Raw genomic sequence first — 21921 nt, 5'->3', positions numbered from 1 at the left:
GTGTCCGCTAACAATTGGAGCTAATTTTCCATTCAAAAAGTCAAATGGCGCGCCTTCTCTTCCGAGCCCTGCCGAGTGCCCAAACAGTGGTTTACCCCCACATATGAGGTATCGGCGTACTCGGGAGAAATTGCCCAACAAATTTTATGATCCATTTTATCCTACTGCCCATGTGAAAATGAAAAAATTGAGGCGAAAAGAATTTTTTTGTGAAAAAAAATTACTTTTTCATTTTTACAGATCAATTTGTGAAGCACCTGAGGGTTTAAAGTGCTCACTAGGCATCTAGATAAGTTCCTTGGGGGGTCTAGTTTCCAAAATGGGGTCACTTGTGGGGGAGCGCCAATGTTTAGGCACACAGGAGCTATCCAAACGCGACATGGTGTCCGCTAACGATGGAAATAATTTTTCATTCAAAAAGTCAAATGGCGCTCCTTCCCTTCCGAGCCTTACCATGTGCCCAAACAGTGGTTTACCTCCACATGTGAGGTATTGGTGTACTCAGGAGAAATTGCCCAACACATTTTAGGATCCATTTTATCCTGTTGCCCATGTGAAAATGAAAAAATTGAGGCTAAAAGAATTTTTTTGTGAAAAAAAAGTACTTTTTCATTTTTACGGATCAATTTGTGAAGCACCTGGGGGTTCAAAGTGCTCACTATGCATCTAGATAAGTTCCTTGGGGCGTCTAGTTTCCAAAATGGGGTCACTTGTGGGGGAGCTCCAATTTTTAGGCACACGGGGGCTCTCCAAACGTGACATGGTGTCCGCTAAAGAGTGGAGCCAATTTTTGATTCAAAAAGTCAAATGGCGCTCCTTCCCTTCCAAGCCCTGCCGTGCGCCAAAACAGTGGTTTACCCCCACATATGAGGTATCAGCGTACTCAGAACAAATTGGACAACAACTTTCGTGGTTCAGTTTCTCCTTTTACCATTGGGAAAATAAAAAAATTGTTGCTAAAAGATAATTTTTGTGACTAAAAAGTTAAATGTTCATTTTTTCCTTCCATGTTGCTTCTGCTGCTGTGAAGCACCTGAAGGGTTAATAAACTTCTTGAATGTGGTTTTGAGTACCTTGAGGGGTGCAGTTTTTAGAATGGTGTCACTTTTGGGTATTTTCAGCCATATAGACCCCTCAAACTGACTTCAAATGTGAGGTGGTCCCTAAAAAAAATGGTTTTGTAAATTTCGTTGTAAAAATGACAAATCGCTGGTCGAATTTTAACCCTTATAACTTCCTAACAAAAAAAAATTTTGTTTCCAAAATTGTGCTGATGTAAAGTAAACATGTGGGAAATGTTATTTATTAACTATTTTGTGTCACATATCTCTCTGGTTTAACAGAATAAAAATTCAAAATGTGAAAATTGCGAAATTTTCAAAATTTTCGCCAAATTTCCGTGTTTATCACAAATAAATGCAGAATTTATTGACCTAAATTTACCACTAACATGAAGCCCAATATGTCACGAAAAAACAATCTCAGAACCGCTAGGATCCGTTGAAGCGTTCCTGAGTTATTACCTCATAAAGGGACACTGGTCAGAATTGCAAAAAACGGCAAGGTCTTTAAGGTCAAAATAGGCTGGGTCTTGAAGGGGTTAAAAGATCCCATGGACAAGAAGGCAGATGTATTCTTGAAGGGCTCATGGGAAGCAGCTGGGGAGGCTAAAACCAGCAGTAGCTGCCACTTGTACATCCCGCTCACCAATGGTCTGGTTGGATCAACTTGAATCTCAGCTCAAAGGGAAAACATCTAGATACATTATATTAGGCTCCCTACCAGTAATTAGGGGGGCTGCTGCCTTTCTGGCGGACGCATCGGCAGACTCAATCAGGCTAGCTGCCAGATCAGCAGCTTTTTTGTTTTGCTCCACACTGGACAACATCCTGAATAAAGCAGCCGTCAAAAATAAGCGATTCCCTATCCCCTCTAACCCATCCTACAAGCGGCCCTTTCGGAGTAAGAGGTTTATCCAAAGGAAGCCACAAAGAACCCAGGATAGTTGGGAAGAGAAAAGGAATAAGAACAAGGGGTTTATGTTCAGCAAGGGCCCCACTGATAATAAAAAACCCTCCCAATGAGGGTTTTCCCCAGGTGGGAGGAAGGTTGTTCCTCTTTTTCTCGACCTAGGAGAAAATAACCAACACTGGACTTAATAAAATCAGGCCTAAAGCTCAGTTTCTGCACCCCCACTCCAACCATCCTTCGTAATAACACCACGGAGATCCTCAGGGGAGGAACAACTGGCTCTAGAACAAGAGATTATGAGACTGTTGGGGAAGAGAGTTCTTCGGGAGGTCCCTCTCAAAGAAAGAGGAGAAGGTTTCTACTCCCCCCTTTTCCTCAGGAGGAAACCGGATGGTTCTTTCAGGACAATTATAAATTTAAAGAAACTGAACAAGTGCCTAAAAGTGCAGCCATTCAAAATGGAGACAACAAAAACGTCAGTAAAAATGTTGTTCCCACTCTGTTTTATTACTGTGTTAGACATAAAGTTCGCATATTATCACGTCCCCATTCACAGAGACTATCAAAAACTCCTCAGGGTGGCTTTCCCAATCAGGCGAGTGATAAAACATCAATTTGCAGCTCTTCCATTTGGACTGGCCATAGTGCCTCGAGTATTCATCAAAATCGTGGCAGAGGTAATGGCCCATCTAAGAGAACAAGACACTCTGATCATTCCTTATCTAGACGACTTCCTGATAATTGGCAACTCCCCCCAACATTGCAAAGCCCAGTTAGAGAAAGTCATGGGTTCCTTAACCAACTTAGGGTGGCTTTTGAATTTAGCAAAGTCCAAAATAGTACCAAGCCAGGTACAGAAATATCTGGGCATTATACTAGATTTAATCAATCAGGAGTGTCGTCTACCGTTAGAGAAGGTCCATAGGATGGTGGGGTTGGTATCTTGAGCGAAGGATCTCCCCTTCATATCTTTGCAGGAGGCAATGTTCCTCCTGGGGTCTATGACAGCTTGCATTCCGGTGGTTCAGTGGGCTCAGGTACACACCAGGGAATTGCAATGGGAGGTTTTGTCAGCAGAAAAGTCTCTAAGAGGAAATTTAGAAGGTCAGTTCAGCATATCTTCAAAAGAAGCACTCTCGCTGGAATGGTGGATGAGGACAGACAATTTGACCCAGGGTGTCCCATGAGTGGTTCCAGTCTCCAAAGTTGTAACAAGGGATGGAAGCCCCAGGGGTTGCTGGGCACACCTGAGCAAACAGATAGCACAAGGGTTGTGGACAGACGACCTCAGAGCGGTATTTTCCAATATGAAAGAACTACTGGCAGTGAAATTTGCACTCTTAGAAGTCGTGAACACTCTTCACTCACATCACATCAGGGTATTTTCAGACAACCGGGTCATGGTAGCATACTTAAATTATCAAGGGGGTACTCGATCCCAGTCTCTCATGGAAGTAACAAGATCTATCTTTCAACTGGCCGAGGTGAACCTGGGGTCATTGACTGCTCTTCACATAAATCAAAGAAGAATGAACAGCGCTCCATCCAGGTGTAGAAATCTTGAAAATTAGCTATATTAAGCCATGACACAGCAACGTTTCGACCACCACTTGGTCTTTGTCAAGCATACAGTACAGCATAGGGGGCCATCTTAAGTAGTGTGGATGCCACACAGTGCACCAATCACCACCAGATGCCACCCACACAAAGCAATTAACAAATATCACATAAAATAACAGACATCGGTAATCTATATATAGTAACATTATCAGCAAACACCCATATTAAAGATAAAAAACCCCACTCTTCACCATATATATGCACAGATCTTCTTATACTCTTCATGGATCGGCGAGCCGCTGCTTCCTGAATCTTCGTCACCATGGGAACACTCGGCCAATCGGATGTATCGGACCATCCCGGTATCCAATCCAGGTATTTTGCGCCAGAGTAAAGAAGCACCCTATCACGCCATCCGATACATGTTATCCCGCAAAAACCGCCCAATCCAGAGTGCACTACTTTCTAAATAATCTCAGTCCCCGTATATTGCTTCCGGGTCACTGAGATTCACCCAGCAAGATGTGGGAGAGCGCAGGCGTATAGAGCACAAGGCGAGCCACCACCACATGACCGCGGCCGGGGTCCACCCCCATGACATCGGGCGCACGCGCAACCTCCCGGCCACCCAGTGTATAGGCGCCGTAGAGGCGCGCAGGCGCACCACGTCCGGGACAAGCCACCGCCGCAGGACCAAAGTGCCGGCCCGCCCACGTAATCTAGCGCGCAGGCGCAGCCTAACAAACTATGCAGCGCCCTAACAGTAAGTGCACAGGGAGCTACTGCACTGACGCGCAGGCGCATCAAAGCCAGGTGAAGACCCAGAAAGGGGCTCCTCCTAGGGGCCCAGACGCGCGAGCGCAGACACCGCAGGCTTCACCCATCCACCTGAAAGGGGTATACATATATACAAAAGAGATCTCCATCCCTATTAACAATATATCATATAGAGAAAAACCTTTAACCCCCACGAAATGCGGTATATAGCAAAAACAAAAGCCGGCAAAGAAGTGAGAAAACACACCCCATTACAAATTTACAGTACAATGAGACAGTCGGACAGCATGGAAGGAGAAAAATTATCAATAAACATCCGTTCATTAATCGATTCTATAAGGGTGAAGCCTGCGGTGTCTGCGCTCGCGCGTCTGGGCCCCTAGGAGGAGCCCCTTTCTGGGTCTTCTCCTGGCTTTGATGCGCCTGTGCGTCAGTGCAGTAGCTCCCTGTGCACTTACTGTTAGGGCGCTGCATAGTTTGTTAGGCTGCGCCTGCGCGCTAGATTACGTGGGCGGGCCGGCACTTCGGTCCTGCGGCGGTGGCTTGTGCCGGACTTGGTGCGCCTGCGCGCCTCTACGGTGCCTATACACTGGGTGGCCGGGAGGTTGCGCGTGCGCTTGATGTCATGGGGGTGGACCCCGGCCGTGGTCATGTGGTGGCTCGCCTTGTGCTCTATGCGCCTGCGCTCTCCCACATCTTGCTGGGTGAATCTCAGTGACCCGGAAGCAATATACGGGGACTGAGATTATTTAGAAAGTAGTGCACTCTGGATTGGGCGGTTTTTGCGGGATAACATGTATCGGATGGCGTGATAGGGTGCTTCTTTACTCTGGCGCAAAATACCTGGATTGGATACCGGGATGGTCCGATACATCCGATTGGCCGAGTGTTCCCATGGTGACGAAGATGCAGGAAGCAGCGGCTCGCCGATCCATGAAGAGTATAAGAAGATCTGTGCATATATATGGTGAAGAGTGGGGTTTTTTATCTTTAATATGGGTGTTTGCTGATAATGTTACTATATATAGATTACCGATGTCTGTTATTTTATGTGATATTTGTTAATTGCTTTGTGTGGGCGGCATCTGGTGGTGATTGGTGCACTGTGTGGCATCCACACTACTTAAGATGGCCCCCTATGCTGTAGTGTATGCTTGACAAAGACCAAGTGGTGGTCGAAACGTTGCTGTGTCATGGCTTAATATAGCTAATTTTCAAGATTTCTACACCTGGATGGAGCGCTGTTAATTCTTCTTTGATTGATTTGGCTATATTCGTGACGGTTCCCCGAATGTTGAACGGGCGCCCCAGTGCTGAGTGCTGTCAGTTTTCTGTTTTTTCTGTTGGGCTCTTCACATAAGGCGGGTGGACTATTACAGGGCAGATTTCCTGAGTCAATCTCGTCTGAGACAGGGAGAGTGGGAATTAAGCCAGGCAGTTTTCGATCAGATAACGAAAGATGGGGGCTGCCAGACATAGATCTGTTCGCAAACAATCTGAACCGGAAGGTGGATACTTTCTGCTCCATATCTCCCATGGGGAACCCTGTCGCGTTGGATGCATTCCTGATTCCATGGAACTACCACCTAGCATACGCCTTTTTCCCGATTGCACTGATTCCGGCAGTTCTGAGAAAAATACGGGAGGACAGAGCTCGTGTAGTCCCCTTCTGGGCAAAGACGATATGGTTTTCATGGGTGATGAGGATGTCCATCTCCGACTCTTGGATACTCCCAGACCTTCTTTCCCAGGGGCCAGTAGTACACCCACAAGTAGCAAATTTAGAAATGACAGCCTAGAATTTGAAAGTGGGCTACTAAGGGACTAAGGGTTTTCCCCAAACCTAGTCTCAACCATACTACAAAGCAGGAAACCGGTAACTACCAAACAGTTCGGAGAAACCTGGAAAAAATTCCTCTCAGCGTAAGGCTCTAAAGTAGATGAAGGGGTTCCACTTCGAGCCATATTAGAGTTCCTGCAGAAGGGGTTGGTACAAGGTTTGGCTACAAGTACCCTAAAAGTTCAGATCACAGCTTTAAGGGCTCTCTTCAATTATAATTTAGCGGGGAATCGATGGGTTTCCAGATTCATTAAAGCGGCATAAAGGTCTCCCGGAGTGCTCCGCAGTGGGATTTAAATTTAGTTCTTACGGCCCTAACTAAGCCTCAATTTGAACCCCTGGTGGAAGCCCCCTGAGAATCCTGTCCCTCAAAACATCTCTGCTGGTAGCTCTCACTTTAGCGTGCAGGGTCAGTGACATACAGGCATTGTCGGTTAATCCCCCTTTCACACAAATCTTAGTTGATAGGCTGGGTCAGTTTTAAGAACAACCCTACCTTCCAAAAGTGGCTTCGCGGTTTCACAGATTACAGATCTCCCTTCCTTCCTTTTGTCCCAATCCTAAAAATTAGGAAGAAAAAACTTTACACACGCTAGATGTCAGAAGATGCCTGATCCATTACCTAGAGGCTACAAGGGAGTGCAGGAAGGATAAGTCTCTCTTTGTGTGTTTTCAGGGTTCCCAGAAGGGGAAAAAAGCTTCTAAGAGCACATTAGCAAGATGGATCATAGACGCCATCAACTTGTCATATACCTCACGTGAGGTGGCTGCTCCAGAGAAAATAAAAGCTCATTCAACAAGAGCAGTAGCAGCCTCCTGGGCTGAAAGAGCCGGTGCTTTGATAGATCAGATATGTAGAGCTGCTACTTGGTCTTCCCCTCTACATTTTTTAACCACTATCGACTGGACCTAGCTTCTTCCTCAGACCTTACTTTTGGGAAAAGGGTTATGAAAGCGGTAGTCCCACGTAAATGTACAGTCTCTGCAATTATCTCTGTGGTGCCGTCATGCGAAAAAGAGAAAAATGTAGTTACTTACTGATAACAGTATTTCTCTGAGCCCATGACAGCACCTGTACATTCTCTCCCTTCACATATGGGTGTGCACACTTGGCTTAAATTACGCTATTACTTAAGAAATAGTCACGCGGTATCTCTGTTAAGCTTTTCAGTAATGCTGAATATTTTTTTCTGTCATTAATCTAACGTTCCTTTCATGCTCTGTAAACAACCGATGCGGGAGAGAGGTACCGCCTTTTTATCTGTAGGTTTCCTGTCTGTTACAACTCTGCTGGCATCACGGCATGGCCTCTCATCTCTCACACTCTTACCCACTGCTCCAGGTCATGTTGCGGTTTCTGTTTCTTGCCAGCGCCATATTCTGTGCCTCTGATCTCTGCATACTTCCTGGCTGTGTGTATAGGGGGGCGGCGCCTGAACTCTCTGGTTCTTATAGGAATCAGGTGCACCTGTCTAATCTGTTCCTGACCAATTACCAAGAGGCCTCCAACATTTAGTGCAGCTCCACCCAGTGGACTGGGCCTGTGCAATGTGTTAGCTCAGTTAGTGTTTAGCTGCTGAGTTTGCCAGGCCTTGCTCTGTATTACTCCCTCTCTAGGGGCTCTTCTCCTTGCCTTGATCTTGTTGGTCTGCCCTCTAGGAGGCTGTATTTCCTGGTCTCTGTGTCTGTGTCCTTGCTTTGTCTTGTTTTGGTTTGTCCGCCCTCCAAGAGGCAGAATATCCTGGTCCCTGTGACTTTGTTCTTATACCTAGTCTTGTTCCACTACCTTGTCTGTACTTAGTCCTATCTCTGTCTCTTTGTCCGTGGCTTCTTTCCCTGCTGTGTCTTTCCTTGTGTTCTCAGTCTGCTTATGCTCCGCACTCTTGCGGCTCTGCCTGCTCTGTACCTTTGTGGTTTTACCTCTGCTCCACACTCCTGCGGTTCTGCTCCATTCTACTCTGCTCCGCTGCAGGAATCTCTTGCTGCAGCTCCTCTCTGCATTCCTTGCAGTTCCGCTCTGCTCAGCTTCTGCTGCTGCAGAAATCTCTGGCTGCAGCTCCTCTGCACATTCCTTACGGTTCTGCTCTGCTGCTGCAGTAATCTCTTGCTGCAGCTCCTCTTCGCATTCCTTGCGGTTCTGCTCTGCTTTGCTGCTGCAGAAACCTCTTGCTGCAGCTCCTCTCCGCATTCCTTGCAGTTCCGCTCTGCTCAGCTTCTGTTGCTGCTGCTCTACCATTCCTATACGCAGCATTGCGGTTCTTCCTGTGTGAACAGGTCCCAACCTGTTCCTTCACACTCCATTCCTTCCTGCTTGTTTCCGTACCTGCATCTCCTGTGTGAACAGGTCCCAACCTGTTCCTTCATACTTTATTCCTTTCTGCTTGTTTTCTTACCTGCACCTCCAGTGTGAACAGGTCCCTACCTGTTTCTTCATACTACATATCCATATCTGCACCTCCTGTGTGAACAGGTCCCTACCTGTTCCTTCATACACCACACCAACCAGTCCTGTGTTCCTGCCGTCCCTGCCATTCCTGTGTTCCTGCCAGCCCTGTGTTCTCTGCCGTGTCTCTGTCAGCTCTGTGTCTCAGCCGTGCCAGCCTACTCGTCTGAATCCCATCCATGCTCATCTGCTAGTCCTGCCTGATGCCCGCACCAATCCTAGTGTTCCTGTCTCCTAAGTGGGATCAGCAGCCACAGCCAGACACCACCCTGGAGTAGCACCTGGCAGCTGCCTGCTGCACAAGCCTTACCTCACCATCAGAGGCTCTAGCAAAAACCCAGGCAGCTGTCATAGTCACGCCCCTTCCAGGGTAGTCTGGTATGTGGCACAATGGGGCAACAAACCCCTCGAGCTCACACCCACCAGTCAGGGCGTGAGCGTGACACTGTCCTTGATAGGCGGAACCCCTCTCTCCGTGGTGCCATCATGGGCTCGGAGAAATACTGTTATCGGTAAGTAACTACATTTTTTAACATTGAGAAATAGAATATCAAAAATAAAATCCAGAAACTCATATTGTATAAATGTATTTGCATTTTGCAGTGAGAAATAAGTATTTGATCCATTGGCAAACAAGACTTGGTAGCAAAATCCCTGTTGGCAAGCACAGCAGTCAGACATTTTGTTATAGTTCACGATGAGGTTTGCGGACATGTCAGGAGGAATTTTGGTCTTCTCTTTGCACATCATCTCTAAATCATCAAGATTTTGAGGCTGTCGCTTGGCAACTCAGAGCTTCAACTCCCTCCATAAGTTTTCTATGGGATTAAGGTCTGGAAACTGGCTAGGTCACTGCATGACCTTAATGTGCTTCTTTTTGAGCCACTCCTTTGTTGTCTTGGCTGTATGTTTTGGGTCCTTGTCTTGCTGGAAGACCCATTTTTAATGTCCTGGCGGAGGGACGGAGGTTGCCAGTCAGGATTTTACGGTATATAGCTCCATCCATTCTCCTATTGTTTCGGTGAAGTAGTCCTGTGCCCTGAGTAGAGAAACACCCCCAAAACATAATGTTTCCTCCTTTATGCTTGACAGTGGGGATGGTGTTCTTTGGGTCATAGGCAGCATTTCTCTTCCTCCAAGCACGGCGAGTTGAGTTCATGCCAAAGAGCTCAATTTGTGCCTCATCTGACCACAGCACCTTCTCCCAATCACTCACAGAATCATCCAGGTGTTCGCTGGCAAAATTCAAACGGGCCTGCACATGTGCCTTATTGAGCAGGGGGACCTTGCGGGCACTGCAGGATTTTAAACCTTTACGGCATAATGTATTACCAATTGTTTTCTTGGTTACTGCGGTCCCAGCTGCCTTGACATCATTAACAACTTTTCCCCATGTAGTTTAGGCTGGTCTCACCTCGTGGGGTATTCTTGATCATAAAGAAGGTGAGACATTTTGCATGGTGCCCCAGATCGATGTCGATTGACAATCATTTCATATTTCTTCCATTTTGTTAGTATTGCACCAACAGTTGTCTCTTTCTCACCCAGCATCTTACTTATGGTTTTGTAGCCCATTCCTGCTTTGTACAGGTCTATGATCTTGTTCTGACATCCTTATAAAGCTCTTTGGTCTTGCCCATGTTGTAGAGGTTAGAGTCTCACTGATTGAGTGTGTGGACATTAGTATTTTATAAAGCTGACTATGTAGGACAGTTGTCTTTAATGCAGGTAACGAGTTGATTAGGAGCGTCTAACTGGTCTATAGGAGGCAGAACTCTTACTGGTTGGTAGGGGATCAAATACTTATTGCTCACTGCAGAATCCAAATAAATTTATGTAACTTAGACAGTGTGATTTTCTGGATTTTATTTTTGATATTCTATAAATCAATGTTAAAATTAGCCTACCCGTAAAATTATGGACTGTTCATGTCTTTGTCAGTGGGCAAACTTACAAAATCAGCAAGGGATCAAATATTTATTTCCCCACTCTATATCTATAAGCTGTGCCTGGCTGATGGCTGTAATATACATTTATTCACGTCTGCAGGAGATGTGTTGGCATGGCTCAATCCCTGGTTTCATGGATTCGCTCCACGTCATAAATTACATTATGTTGTGTGACAGTCACTGGTAATGTAATAGAGAATGTGTCACTGCACTTAATGGCATCAGTGATATGAAACCAGAGTGTTTTTCTCCAGCACACTACGTGTTGCGAGGGTTAAGTTAAATAAATCATGGGCTAGTTTGATGTGGAAATTCATAGAGTGGGTGGGAGAGTGTCCACTTTATCTCCACCTGCAGAGCTGACAGGACCTGTGTGATATTATAATCAAGTGGTTGGTTACATGATGGAAAGAGTTACATGGTGTGAGGGTTAAACAACTGGGCTGTAGAGTCTTGGTTCAGTTAGGCTGGAGAGAGGATGCTCCAGTGGTTTTGTGTCCTGAAGAGTCTGAACCTGTATTGCTCCAGAGTGGGGTGCTAACCACATACATATGGACTGTGTTGCAGTGTTTTTTTTTCTATTTTAGTCATTAGCTGTTTTTATACCTTCGTATACCGACACATGAGTTGAACTGCCACAGTTTTCAATCCTATAGGATTCAGATTACGGCACAATCTCTCCTGAAATGGGAAGCGCTAATACTTTCTCTATTCTTCTGGTCAGAAATCCTAGTGGCTCCAATAGTCCACCTTAAATGAGTGCAACTCCGGTTTAGTGTTGACGCTCTCCCTTCATAGTTACGTTGTTGTTGGAGATGTAACATAGCATGAAAAGTTGTGTTTTTTTACAGGCTCATTCTGTATGATAGTGTGATTGTGGTGGGATCTGCCTGCCTCGCTTATGCATTACCTCTTCCAAATGCCTGACATCTAAATTTACAACACCTCAGCTCTGCACTATTATAAATAATTCTTTTTAAACATATATTTTTTCTTGAAACACATGAGATAGAAAATATTGGTCCTTATGATAGTTTAGATTGCCAACAGCCATAGAGACTCATACTCTAATTAACCCAGAGAGGTTTCACCACTAGCTACTCAAATTTGTTTTATGCCTAAGAAAATTATTCAGCTTGATCATATCAGTAGATGTGCTATTGTCTATAGTCAAAGTTTTGCCCATCACTCTTTAACTTCTTTCACCCCTCTACATCTGGACCTACACAGAGATCTTTAGGTTGGGCCACACTGCTACTTGCTTTTCTGTAGTGTGAGATGGTAAGAAGAATAGTATGGTAGTCTGGTCACAACCATGAAGTCAGAGAAAATACAAAATCAGGAAACAAGTATCCAAGCCGGGAGCTGAACACAGAGGAGTGAACCAGAGGAGAACAAGGCTGTATCTGGCAGTTACCGGCAATATGTTTTGAGCTTTAGTAGAGTGTGGTGCTTTCCAATTGGCTAAAGTAGAGAGCAGATTACTTCAGCTGGACAGCAAATACACACCAATACTGCCAGACTGGATGGTACTACAGGTCCCAGACACCCTCACCTTAGTGGCTGGACAGAGCTGGTGCCACTAAGAGCTTCTGTTTCCGACTTCTCCTCTATTACCAGTGCCGCCTGCAGAATGAATAAGGCAGCGCCTCGTGACACAAGCTGACGTTGCAAGAGCAAGTACCAGAAGAGATAGGACACACCATTTGTAGAAGACTTAATATGACAAAATGTCAGAAAATTAGAGCAGTAGAAATCCCCATAAAACGACTCCATTTTGTAAATTATAACCCTCAGTGAATTAATTTATAGGAGTAGAGACTATTTTGACTCCACAGGCACGTCCCGAAAATTAGCACGCAGTGGATGTTGGAGAGTGAAAATTGCAATTATGCCATTTTATTGCCCAGACTGAGCTCCAGGATATGCACACTGTAAATTAATGGGTTCTTCTTACTACAGCAATGCCAAATCCATGGATGCTAAACGCGCTCTACTGGCACATCCTGTGAAGTTTTCTATTAGGCTGTGAACTGTCATTGTCTTGGTGAATAATTCAAATTTTTTAAATTTAGTTAAACGAAAAAAAAAGTGATTTGGTACTGTGTTAGCAGGTAGAATAAAGATGTAGAGTGCACTCAGTGGGAGAACCAAAATAGGAATCTTGTGGGTGTGATACCTTTTAATGGCTAACAAAATATAGTGAATGATGTTACAAAGTAAGCTTTCGAGACTGCTTTCGTTTAACTAAATGTAGGATACCAGAATGTACTGTACATCTATGGAACTGAAAGATCGTCTGAAGAAACTGGCACAACTGGATAGTGACATCTTCTTTTTAACCAGATGCAAGAAAGAGCACTTAATACCCAAGGGACTAAGCTTAAAGAACCCAATTTGGAATACCTACAATACCCATTGCTCACAACACCTCTGCCACAGGACTTCGGAGAGATTACGGAACCACCTTATTCATTTTCTACAGCACCAATAAAAAGGTCCAAATGGAAATACAAACTTTACATCAAAGAGGCACACAGACAACTGATGGATATACAGTACTACACCAAACTGGATGATGACCTAACTCCAAAATATCTGAGGAAGTTGAAATGAGTCATCAAATGTCTGTGTACAGACTCCATAAACCTGGACTTAATACCTGAGAATCCAAAGGAGGTAACTTTCTATATGCTTCCCAAGATTCATAAGCCAGGCAATCATCTCAGGGGTGGGAACACTCACTGAAAAAATCTCAGGGTCGGTAGAAAACATCCTTAAGCTACCATCTTAGCCACCATGGATGTCAAATCCTTATATTTGCCGATTTTGACATGCGTTAGGATGTGTTACGATAGATGGCAATAGGTGCATTAACGGATCCGTTACATTGCGTTAGTGCCGCTTAGTAACAAATCCGTTAAACAAATGGCACGTAACACAATGTGAAACTAACCTTACTTCGATGACATCTTAATAATCTGGACTGAGTTCGAACAAGAACTTCTAAATTTCCATGACAAATTCAACAAATGTCATCCTACTATAAACTTGACATTGCACCACTCAAAAACAAAAATCAACTTTCTAGACACCACCATAAATGTCCAAAATGGTTCATCCCAAACATCAGTGTATCGGAAACCAATTGACCATCCCACATACCTCAGATGGGACAGCTTCCATCCTAAACACATTAAAAAATTCACTGTCTACAGCCAGGCCCTCAGATACAACCATATCTGTTCCAGTCCAAAGGACAGGAATAAACACCTAACCCAGCTTAAAATGTCATTTTTGAATCAAGGTTACCATCCCACCTCCACTGATAATCAGATCATTAGGGCCACAAGGTTCCCTAGAAGTCAAGTACTTCAATACAGAAAAAGGAGGAAAATCATCGCGTACCTCTGGTAGTGACGTACAACCCACAGATTGAAATACTGAGAAAAAAGGCTAAGAAACTTCACCATATCCTACACAAGGATGACCGGTTAAAAATATTATTCAAAGACCCACCTTCCTTTGTTACAGACAACCTCCTAATTTAAGAAACATCATGATCCAAAGTTCAATGCCCTCAGATTCACCAAGAGGGACATATCCTTGCAATGGGAGGAGATGCAAAACCTGCATTCATATAGAGACCAACGACAAGATCCAAATGCCCAACACACAGCAGGACTATAAGATCCCCGGGACATTCAAATGTTCCTCTTCCAAGTGGTGTGTTTCATTTCATGCAATATATGTCCTGTGGGTGGCCTCTATGTTGGAGAAACAGGACAGAGACTGAGACCAAGGATGAGGTGTCATCGTCATACAATTACAGACAAAAAAAATATGAAATTTGTCATTTTGAAAGGTAATTTAAAATCACAGAAACATCGTAGGGTCTGGAAAAACAAATTCATTAACATCTTTGGTTCTGTTCACACATGACTCAATTTGGCAGGAGGTTTTATGGTCCACTACCAAATCTGAGCAATTTCCTCCAAAAACAATGAAGGCACCACCAGCCCTTTGATCCCACATGCATATGGGGTCCATGAAACTTTCACACCACTTATCTAATCTTACCTAATTAAGGACTCTCTCTTTAGGGTACCATCACACTATACGATTTACCTACGATCACGACCAGCGATACGACCTGGCCGTGATCGTAGGTAAATCGTAGTGTGGTCGCTGGGGAGCTGTCACACAGACAGTTCTCCAGCGACCAACGATGCCGCAGTCCCCGGGTAACCAGGGTAAACATCGGGTTACTAAGCGCAGGGCCGCTACTAAGCCGTCAGGTCCCTTGCCGTCTGCTTCCCGCACTCACTGACTGCCGGCCGTAAAGTGAAAGTGAAAGCACAGCCGCTGTGCTCTGCTTTCACTTTACGGCCGGCAGTCACAGTGCGGGAAATAGACGGCAAGGGACCTGACGGACACCAGAATGTAAGTATGTGCTGTTTGTTTTTTTTTAGTTTTACGCTTGTAACCAGGGTAAACATCGGGTTACTAAGCGCGGCCCTGCGCTTAGTAACCCGATGTTTACCCTGGTTACAAGCGAACGCATCGCTGGATCGCATCGCTAGATCGGTGTCACACACACCGATCTAGCGATGACAGCGGGAGATCCAGCGATGAAACAAAGTTCCAAACGATCTGCTACGACGTACGATTCTCAGCAGGATCCCTGATTGCTGCTGCGTGTCAGACACAGCGATATCGTAACGATATCGCTGGAACGTCACGAATCGTACCGTCGTAGCGATCGAAATGGCAGTGTGTGACGGTACCCTTAAGCTCAGGGTTTATTTAAATGTCCATGTATCACACCTTGCCTGTGCTCTATACTGTATATAATTGGGTTTCTTCAAATAATTTGTTATACCAGCCTGATGAAGGGATGTAAGCAGTCTCGAAAGCTTGCTTTGTAACATCATTCACTATATTTTGTTAGCAATTAAAAGGTATCACACCCACAAGATTCCTATTTTGGTTCTCCCGCTGAGAGCACTCTATCAATAAAAATGGCGAGTTAAGTAGAAATATAAAAAAATATTAAATGAGAGGATATTATAATAATTTGTTCTATTCTTAGCAGATTTCTTAGCAGATGCCTGTACCAGGAGATCAGAGGGACAGCTGACATCTTCAATTTTTAAATCGGATGATCTTGAGATCCCACATGATACAATTGAATTGAATGCCATTACTCCAGATATACCATCATTGCTTCACAGCAAAGATCTGTCACCTGGTCCTTTGAAACAGGTCGATCCCTCTGATTTATTTCCGACTACTAAAGAAAATCGTAGTCACAAAATAAGTATTAAAAAACGAACTGCTCCTAAAGCAAAGAAGCCATTATCACGTTCAGAATATGGAAGTTTTCCCCTCGAAAAGTCTTTTCTTAAACATCAAAAAATTCCAGCAGCAGAGAATAGATTTTCTTGTTCCGAGTGTGGGAAATGTTTTAATCAGAAAGGTCATCTTCATATACACCAGAGAACTCATACAGGGGAGAAGCCTTTTTCATGTTCAGAATGTGGGAGATGTTTTAACCAGAAATCAATTCTTGTTAGACACCAGAGAACTCACACAGGCGAAAAGACATTTTCATGTCCAGAATGTGGGAAGTGGTTTACAGTTAAATCAAGTCTTTTGAACCATCAGAGAACTCACACAGGGGAGAAGCCTTTTTCCTGTTCAGAATGTGGGAAATGTTTTCACCGTAAATCAGGCTTGGTTAAGCACCATAGAACTCACACAGGGGAGAAGCCTTTTTTCTGTTCAGAATGTGGAAAATGTTTTAACGGTAAATATGGCTTGGTTAAGCACCATAGAACTCACACAGGGGAGAAGCCTTTTTTCTGTTCAGAATGTGGAAAATGTTTTATCCAGAAATCAGATTTGGTTAAGCACCAGAGAACCCACACAGGGGAGAAGCCTTTTTCCTGTTCAGAATGTGGAAAATGTTTTAATCTTAAATCAGATTTGGTTAAGCACCAGAGAACTCACACAGGGGAGAAGCCTTTTTTCTGTTCAGAATGTGGAAAATGTTTTAATCTTAAATCAGATTTGGTTAAGCACCAGAGAACTCACACAGGGGAGAAGCCTTTTTCCTGTTCAGAATGTGGGAAATGTTTTACACAGAAATCAGGTTTGGTTAAGCACCAGAGAATTCACACTGGGGAGAAGCCTTTTTCATGCTCTTAATGTGGGAAATGTTTTAAACAAAAATGTATTTTCTTAAAGAGGGTTGTGAACTACCATGGCAGCCCCGTGTCATTCCTAATGTTTGACTTCGATAAAAGAAAAAAAATATCTTACTCTTCTTCTGTGCTGATGACATTCCAATGATGTCACCACTCGCGTTCCCAGCGCTCATATGAGGTTGTTACATGACATGAGCCCTGCGCCCAATCAATGTTGGCTTTACTGTTCCCGCTTCGGACATATTGAACATCAACAGGAAGCCAGGGCTGCGGTCTCTCTCTGACTTCCACTTATTTTTCATTTTGTCCAAAGGTGAAAACAGTGACGCCAGCACTAATTGGATGCAGGGCTCATGACATAAAAACCTTCCATGAGCCCCCCGAAGTGCTGGAACCGCGACGGCATGGGAGGTTTATATAAGTGCTTTTTATTTTAACAGGACGAAACATGAGGAATGAGAAGAGGTTGTCAAAGTAGTGGACAACCCCTTTAAATGTCAAACATCCCACACAGAGCAGAGAAGCCATTATCATACCTAGAGTGCAAAAAATGAATTACTGGAAAATCGTATTTTGTTGACCATCAAAAATAACTCAGACTATATGTGTTATTGATAAATTGTACAAAAACATATAACAGACTGACGTATAATTAAATGAGAAAGGGAAATTATTTCAGAACTTATCGTATTTCTTGGATTATAAGACACTTTTTTATCATTAGAACATTTTTATTAAGAAAATTATACAATAAAGTTTTTACAAAGAGACATCAGTAGAACAAAGATATTTTCAATGTTGCATGGTATCATATATTATTTTTATACATAAAATACAATAAAGTTGTCGTCTTCCTCCAAGGATTCAATATTGTTGATTCAAACAAACTAACACAACTTCCACCCCACCAGATAACACTCCAGAGAAATCTGTATTTATACTGTATACATTTTTTATGATGTGTATACATTAGAATATCTGCCATTGAGCTATAATAATTAGTTTGCATGTGTAATTACCATATATTTAGAATTTAACCTGGAATGATCATACCACAAGTGTTTCTGAAGCCAGTAATTGTTATATGTTATCTCTCAGGAGTACTCCAGATGGTAGGCCTGGAACATTCCACTAGGGTCCCCGGATGTTGTCAAATTTCTTGATTGCTTTTGTCTTTCTAAATACCCATTTTTCCAACCAAATAATATTGTTTAGCTTTTGTATTAACTCGTTAGCAGTCGGTGATTAGGCGTCTGGCCACTGTTGTGCAATAAATTTGCGCGAAAGACCTACAGCCATTGGGGATGGATTTGAGATCTATCAATTCTCCCAAATATCCCAATATGCATATTTTGGGGTCTGCTTGGATTCGCACATCAAATACCCTTTTTATTATAGATATTGTGTTTTTTCTCCTGCACTCCCAGAACATGTGGAACAAATGTGCATCTCCAGTTCCACATCTTGGACAATCCGTATTTGGACATACCCCAATTCTAAAAAGAAAAGCTCAGTGTTCTATACACTGTATGAATAAGGTATATCTGCGAGAGACTAGTAAATAATTTTTCTGTATATCCGGTGCCGCAGCGCTAAACTGAGTCAGATACACATACCTAAGTTGTAGGTATCGAAATAAGAAACTGAGGCAATCCAAACTTTTGTAGTTTGTTAAGGCTTTTAAGTGTTCGATTTCCTACTAACTGATCTAAAGTCTCAATTCCCTTATATTCCCACTCTCTGAAACCAGTCAACTTGTCATACTCAACCAGTCGCTGATTTTGCAATAATGGGGTAACATTAGAGTATTCCCTTATCCCCAACAGTCTCTTCCCTCCCTGTACCACACCTTGTACATCGTTGCTAAGGTCTGTCTCTCTATCTGTACTTAGTGCCCATATCCAGTATGAATATGGGCAGCACCCATTTTTTGTCTTGAAGGACTAGACTACCATTCTTGTCCATACTCTCTCTTTTTCCCCACCCATGAAAATGTTGCATCTGCGAAGCTATAAAACGTAATCATTGATCTGCGATCGACAAACCTCCCTCAGTTTTGTCCTTTTGAAGTGGTCAGTTTTATCCTTGCATTTTGCTTGCTCTATATCAGTTCTCTGAACAATGACTGCACCTTTCAAAAAATGGTAGGAGGGATCCAACATGGGGAATTGTGAAGAAAATACAATTGTGGCATCGAAATCATTTTAATGAGATTCCCGCAACCTATTACAGACAGAGGAAATTTGCACCACACTTATTATAAATCTTTCTAGTAATGGGAGTAATGTTTAATGATATATAATCTTTAACCCCTTCACCTCGAAGCCTGTTTTCACCTTCATGACCAGACCAATTTTTACAATTCTGACCACTGTCACTTTATGAGGTTGTAGGATGCTAGCAGGTGCATAGTATGCAGTGACACACATAAGCAGAGCAAGGATTAACAGGTTATTTATATCAAACAGTGAAAGTACAAGCAGGTGGGTAAAGGATGTGAATTTGCGGATGGGGATAGTGAAATGTAGAAGATAATAACAGGTTAATTTATCAGTCTCTTTGCGGTGGAGGAAGGTGGCTGGAAGATCCCTCGGCGGCGCCAGATGTCTCCGATCCCGCAGAAGGGCAAAGCACTGTCTCCTTGTGATGATGAATCCTCTGGGTCCTTCGGCATGTGACCTCCTGGTCCAGGCACACAGTGGGGTAGAGATAAAGTCCGGCGGCACAGTGGAAGAAGCAGAAAGTTCAGTAGACAAGGCCGCAGTAGAAGCGCACAGTCCAGCGGACATAGGCACGGGCCGCTCCTAAGCAGGCAACGCAAGAATGGGACTAAGCTGTGCCTCCACGGTGATGAGCGGAGCCAAGGTACGCACTCTATCCCGGTCACTACCAGATGTGGATGTCTCTCTGGGCTGAGGGTAGTATGTGTCAGCAGTATCACTAGCCGGGAACACAGGAACAGCTAACTGGCATGGGTCCGTCGAGAGGGGGTCAACCATCTCACTGCTCACAAGCTCGTTCCCCGCCAAGTGTCCGTCTTCCTGTTCACACCGCTATTTATGTCTGACCCACCCCCACCGATCAAGTGTTCAGAACTGTAGCAGTCAGGAACCTCTTCCCTCTGGAATATTAGTGACAGTTCCGGCCCAGACACGCAAGAGAAACTGCTGACTGGGTACACCTCCCTACAAGGTCATAACTCTGGAACACTTCAATGGATCCCACTGATTCTGAGAATGTTTTTTCGTGACATATTGTATTTCATGATAGCGTTAAAATTTCTTTGAGATGACTTGCATTTATTTGTTTAAACAATCAGAAATTTGGTAAAAATTTAGCAATATTCTAAATTTTAATTTTTATGCCCTTAAATCAGAGTTGTGTAACACAAAATAGTTAATAAATAATATTTCCCACATGTCTACTTTACATCAGCACAATGTTTGAAACATCATTTTTTTTTTGTTAGGAAGTTATAACGGGTAAAATTGGACAAGCAATTTTTCTCAATTTTACAACAAAATTTGCAAAACCATTTTTTAGGGACCACCTCACATTTGAAGTGACTTTGAATAGCCTCTGTGACAGAAAATATCCAAAAGTGACACCATTTTAAAAATTGCACCCCTCAAGGTGTTCAACACCACATTCAAGAAGTTTATTAACACTTCAGGTGCTTCACGGGAATTAGCGGAATGTGGAAGGAAAAAATAAACATTTAACTTTCACAAAAATTTTTCCTTTCGACCTGATTTTTTCTACTTTTGCAAGGGTAACACGAAAAAATGGACCACACAATTTGTTGTTCAATTTTTCCTGAGCATGCCAATAGCCCATATGTGGGAGAAAACCATTGTTTGGGCACACGCAGGGCTTTGAAGGGAAGGAGCGCCATTTCACTTTTTGAATGTAAAATTGGCATAACTAGCGGACCCATGTCATATTTGGAGAGCACCTAATGTGCCTACACAGTGGAACTCCCCCAAGTGACCCCATTTTGGAAACTAGACCCCTTAGGTAACTTATCTAGGTGTGTATTGAGCACCTTGAACCCACAGGTGGTTCACAGAAGTTTATAATGTTAAGCCATGAAAATAAAAAAATCTAATGTTTCCAACAAAAATCTATTTTGGCTCCAAAAATGGAGAAAATGGACCCCAAGATTTGTTATGCAAATTCTCCTGAGTTCACTGCTACCCCATATGTGGTTGAAAGGTACTTTTCAGGCACAGTGCAAGGCTCAGAAGGGAAGTAGCACCACATTACAGTGCAGATTTTGCTGCACTGGATTGAGCGTGCCATGTTACATTGGCAGAGCCCCTGAAGTGTAAGAACAGCAGACCCCTCCCCATAAGTGACTCCATTTTACAAGCTACACATCTCAATAAATTCATCTAGGGGCGCAGTGATTATATTGACACCACAGGTGTGTCACAGACTCTTATACCATTGGGCAGTACATAAAAAAAATATACATTTTTACTACCAAGATTGTGTGTAGCCCCAAGTTTTATATTTTAATACTGGGACATGGGTAAAAATGGCACGAAAAGCTGTCCCATGATCTCTGCTGAATGTAGAAATACCCCATATGTGAATGTACAGTACTACTTAACCATACGGAGTGACTCGCGAGGGACAGAACGCTATTTGCTTCCTAGAGCGCAGATTTTCCTAGAATAGTTTGCGGATACCATATAAGGAGACCCTAAGTGTTATAAAAGCAGAATCCCCCTCAAGTGACTCTATTTTGGAAATTGTACCCCTTTGGAAATTTGTTTATAGGTGTAATGAAGATTTTGACTCCATGGGTGTTTTCCAGAAACAAGCAGCGTGGATGTTCCTCAGTGAAAATTGTATACTACTGTTGTAGTGACCAGTATGCTGTAGTGACCAGTATGCTGTAGTGACCAGTACATTATGCTAAGCTCATGCTGGAGACACGCACCTGTAAGTTAGGTGGGCTCTAACCACTACAGAAATGCCAAACATGGATGCTAAATATGGCTTAGGCACATTGGGACTCAGAAGGGAGGGGAGCATTTGGATTTGGGAGCGCAGAATTTGTTGAATTTCTTTAGGGGGGGGGAGGGGTGAGGAGTCATTTTGCTTTTCCAGAGCCTTTGTGCTACCAGTAACATGGAACTTCCCATTATATTTCCATTAACAGAT

General features: G+C 43.5%; 1 pseudogene; it reads left to right on the top strand.

Moving 5' to 3' along the window:
- The window catches only part of LOC138663634 (zinc finger protein 271-like), a 118240-nt pseudogene that overhangs the window by 18303 nt on the left and 78016 nt on the right, over positions 1–21921 (top strand).

The sequence above is a fragment of the Ranitomeya imitator genome, chromosome 2 (genome assembly GCF_032444005.1).
Source record: "Ranitomeya imitator isolate aRanImi1 chromosome 2, aRanImi1.pri, whole genome shotgun sequence".
NCBI lineage: Eukaryota > Metazoa > Chordata > Amphibia > Anura > Dendrobatidae > Ranitomeya > Ranitomeya imitator.
Note: the sequence above shows the minus strand (reverse complement) of the source record. Positions and strands in the feature narration are given on the sequence as shown.